The sequence below is a fragment of the Mustela nivalis genome (genome assembly GCF_964662115.1).
Source record: "Mustela nivalis genome assembly, contig: HAP1_SCAFFOLD_1012, whole genome shotgun sequence".
Classification (NCBI taxonomy): Eukaryota; Metazoa; Chordata; class Mammalia; order Carnivora; family Mustelidae; genus Mustela; species Mustela nivalis.
In genome coordinates this window covers 23,959-28,191 of record NW_028135652.1, presented here as the reverse complement: position 1 = coordinate 28,191, position 4,233 = coordinate 23,959, and the positions used below count along the sequence as shown (strand labels likewise).

The window sequence follows — 4,233 nt, the reverse complement described above, 5'->3', positions numbered from 1 at the left end:
ATCCCTGCTGCTTTCATTCACTTTAGCAGGCGATCACTAGTTTCTTCCTCCAACGTTATAACAGCATGTTTCTTTTCTTTTATTTTTCTTGTGCATGGAAAGGCTGAACTTGACAACTAGTTTCTCTTGATTTTAACTCAGCTTCCCACTGGAAGGAGGTGGTCTCTAGTGTTCTGGGTGTCTCAGCTTTCTGCCAAAATCCAGCCACCAGCTGGGATCCCACAGCCCTCACTCTCTCCACAGCTTCAATAAGCCATGTGACATCATGGCAGGGGAAGGTGGTTCTTGGCAAGCAGAATCATTACCTCACTCCTTTTGGGGCTGCAGGCTTATTGTCTGTATTTTGACATGTGGAAAATTGCCTAACACCTAACATGAGAAATGGACTTGGGAAGGAGCTTGGGGCTGGAGAGAGAGGTTTGAGAGTGACATGCCCCCAGGTAGGTAAAAACTCAGAGCAGCTAAGATAGTCCACTTGTCCTTAGTACTTCTGATTCTTCCCTTTTGTCCAGCTGAGTACAACTGAAATCCTCAAAGCCACTAGCCATGGGATGTCAGGATGCATTTGTGACATTCTGTGTAGCCTTGTGTTCATTTAGATCCTTCTGCCTGCTTGATCATACCCAGAGAACATCTGAATTAGAGGCAAAGTTGCAATTCCTAGTACCCTCCTGTAGAGAAGATACCCCCAAATTAGAGATCAGCATTTTATTCCACTTTGTGTATTTCCTTGTTTATTTTATTTTTTTTTCTATCCTTGTTTATTTTATTGAGTTTGTATCAATATACATGGGTGAAAGTAGTGTCAACTCTAGCAGAAAGCTTGAGGCAGGTGAAACTTACCTGCAAATGCTCTTGCTGTCCTCACTCTATACCCTTTCTTCTTTCTAGTCCTCCTTTGCAAGTTTTCAGTGGTGATTTCAAAGTCCTCAAATGTTCTGTCCTCTCTATTCCATCAAGAAACATCCTTATGGAAAAGAATTACCTAGTAGATATTAATATGCAAGGGATCCTTTTTTTTTTTTTTAAGATTTTATTTATTTTGACAGAGATCACAAGTAGGCAGAGAGGCAGGCAGAGAGAGAGAGGAGGAAGCAGGCTCCCTCCTGAGCAGACAGCCCAATGCGGGTCTCGATCCCAGGACCCTGGGATCATGACCTGAGCCAAAGGCAGAGGCTTTAACCCACTGAGCCACCCAGGCGCCTCATGCAAGGGATTCTTGAAATTTACTTTGGTGCATGTGTCTGATATCAAGAGTACTTGCATTTTAATAATAATGCCTTAACCTGGGAAAGTTTAAGTTATAACATTCTGGGTATCAAAAACAGGCTTGGAGGAAAACGATGTGTGTGTGTACGTGTGTGTGTGTGTGTGTGTGTGTGTGTACTATGTGGTGCCTCTCAAATTCTACCACATCGATACTTAGATGCTAACTGTAGAACAGATAAGTCCAGCTTATATTTTAAGCAACAGAATGTTGGCTCGATGTTTCTGTACATTTGTGTACAATGGTTTATAAGGGAAAATGGTCTCTCAGATAATCCAGTGGAATCAAAGATAGCATTGCTAATTCTGCTTCAGCTAACATCCACAACAGGTTTCCTGACTCATCGTTAAAACGCCCTGCACGAAGACTAGGAACAGAGTATCCGGTCTATCTCATGCTATGTACAAATAATAGGAGGACATACAAAGCCCAGAGTTGTTACAGAGGAAGGGCTGAATTCTGGTGTGGCTTCAGAGGCAACCAAAGGAGGCAACAGAGAACAGAGTATCAAAGCACAGATTGGGCAAGATAAATCAGACCTTAAGAGATGGACAAAGAAGATGGTTTGAGTTTATGCATTTAATTTTTAATGGATATTAATATGTATGAAGATGGCTTTTTTTTTAAACAGGTGTCGGGGTTGATGATATGTTCATAATGATTTCTGCCTGGCAGAAGACCAGCCTCATGGATAACATAAAACAGCGTCTGTCCAGTGTCTATTCCAAAGTGGCAGTGTCGATTACAATTACCACCATCACCAACGTCCTGGCCTTCTATACAGGGATTATGACCTCTTTCAGGTCCGTACAGTACTTTTGCATCTATACAGGAACAACCCTGCTCTTTTGTTATTTCTATAATATCACCTGTTTTGGGGCCTTTCTGGCCCTAGATGGTAAAAGAGAAAGAGTCTGTCTACACTGGTGGAAAAAGCCAGAAACTCCTGATCAAAAATGTTCCTCATTGAAAAGATCCTGCTGTCTTCCATGTGATTCTCTCCCGGAAGAAGAAGAAACTGATGTTCATCCAATGGATGTGTTCTTTCGAGACTATTTTGGCCCTTTTCTCACAAGAACTGAGTCCAAATTTTTTGTAGTGCTTTTATACATTTTATACATCATAAGTAGCATTTATGGGTGTTTCCAAGTGCAGAAATGTTTAGACCTTCGAAATTTGGCAAGTGATGATTCCTACATCACACCATATTTTAATGTAGAAGAAGAATATTTTTCAGATTATGGTCCCAGAGTTATGGTTATTGTTCCAGAAACTCTTAACTACTGGGATGAAGGTGTTAGGCCAAAACTGGAAATATGTCTGTCAGATTTGGAAAACAGTGACCATGTAGATAAAAGTCTTACAGAGTTTTGGTTACGAGAGTATGTGCAATATATGGAAAAGAGCCACTAAGATGTAAATGATAAGGACAATTTTATGAATAATTTGCCCAATTTTTAAACATATTTTCCACTTTTTATGTATGATATTAACATTTCATCATCACATGAAATCATTTCTTCCCGGGGCTTCATTCAGACCGTGGGTGTATCTTCTTCAATCAATAAGAAGACGATGTTATCCTAGTTACGAAGCAAAGCTGAAAAGTGCGAAATTCCCCTAATGGTGTATAACCAGGCATTCATATATTTTGATCAGTATACTGCAATATTAGAAAATACTGTTCGAAATGTCATTGTTGCATCAACCGCTATGTTCATTGTTTCCTTATTGTTAATTCCTCACCCACTGTGTTCCCTGTGGGTAACTTTTGCTATTGCTTCTGCGATTGTGGGAGTAACGGGTTTCGTGGCATTCTGGAATGTCAATCTTGATTCCATATACATGATTAATCTTGTCATTTGTATAGGGTTTTCTTTCGATTTTTCTGCACCCATTTCTTATGCATTTGTTTCCAGTTCTAAGCCCTCAGTAAACCAAAAAACAATTGAGGCGTTGTATCTGCTAGGCTATCCAGTGTTACAAAGTGCACTTTCAACAGTAATAGGGGTGTGTGTTTTATCTGCAGCTAAAGCATACATCTTCAGGACATTTTTTAAGATTATGTTTCTTGTTATGGTATTTGGGGCTGCTCACGGCCTAATTGTTATTCCAGTATTCTTAACCTTTTTTTTGAAGGTTTGTTTGAATATCTGCTAACAAATCAAAGACCAATTTTAGAATTCCTGATTGCCAGAATCCAATCTGATAAAAACACACTATCAGAAATAGTCAATAAACTTAAAACAAAGGCATGTTTCCTTGGCTTGGAAATCCTGTTTAAAGATGTTATTTTAAATATTCTGAGAAAAATTAATTAGTCTTACATTAAAATATCTTTACAAAATTAGGAAGTGTTGTCATCTTTATTATAGTCTATACAATCAAGCATAAGATATGACTTTCTAATTATATTTTCCTTTTGTTTCACTGATAGAAGTTTATGCCTGGAATTCAAATATTTTATACGTTATAATATAAATGGAATATTATTTTCATTGTACCTCCTCTATCATTATTATGTAAAAGTACAACTTATTTTATTATTTATTCTCCCAGTCTGGGGCTTTGTATGCATTTTCTTAATGGTATATTTTGATAAACTGAAATTTTTAAAGTTTTGAAATCCAATTTATTATTTTTAAATGACCAGTGTTTTCTGTGTCCTAAGAAGTCTTTGTCTATTCCAAGATGACAAAAAAATCCACCTATGATATCTTCTCAAAGCTCATAGTTTTAATTTTACATTGAAGTCTGTGATCCATAAATCTTTTGTTGAGAAGTGTGGGTAGAAGTTCATTATCTTCCCATAATAGTTATCATCCAGTTTTCCAGCATCATTAGTAAAAAGTCTATATTTTCAGCATAGGATTAATTTGGCACCTCTGTCAAAGAATCAGCTGACATTTTATGTGTGGTTCTATTTCTGTGCATCGATCTGTCTGTCTATCCTAAAGCCAATACCA

General features: G+C 37.8%; 1 pseudogene across 1 annotated transcript; it reads left to right on the top strand.

The window, feature by feature from the left end:
- The first annotated feature begins 430 nt into the window (after positions 1 to 430).
- Positions 431 to 3,406, top strand: LOC309857651 (patched domain-containing protein 3 pseudogene; annotated as a pseudogene). Its single transcript has 2 exons — positions 431 to 440; positions 1,899 to 3,406. The product of its transcript is annotated as a patched domain-containing protein 3 pseudogene (transcript).
- The last annotated feature ends 827 nt before the right edge of the window (positions 3,407 to 4,233 follow it).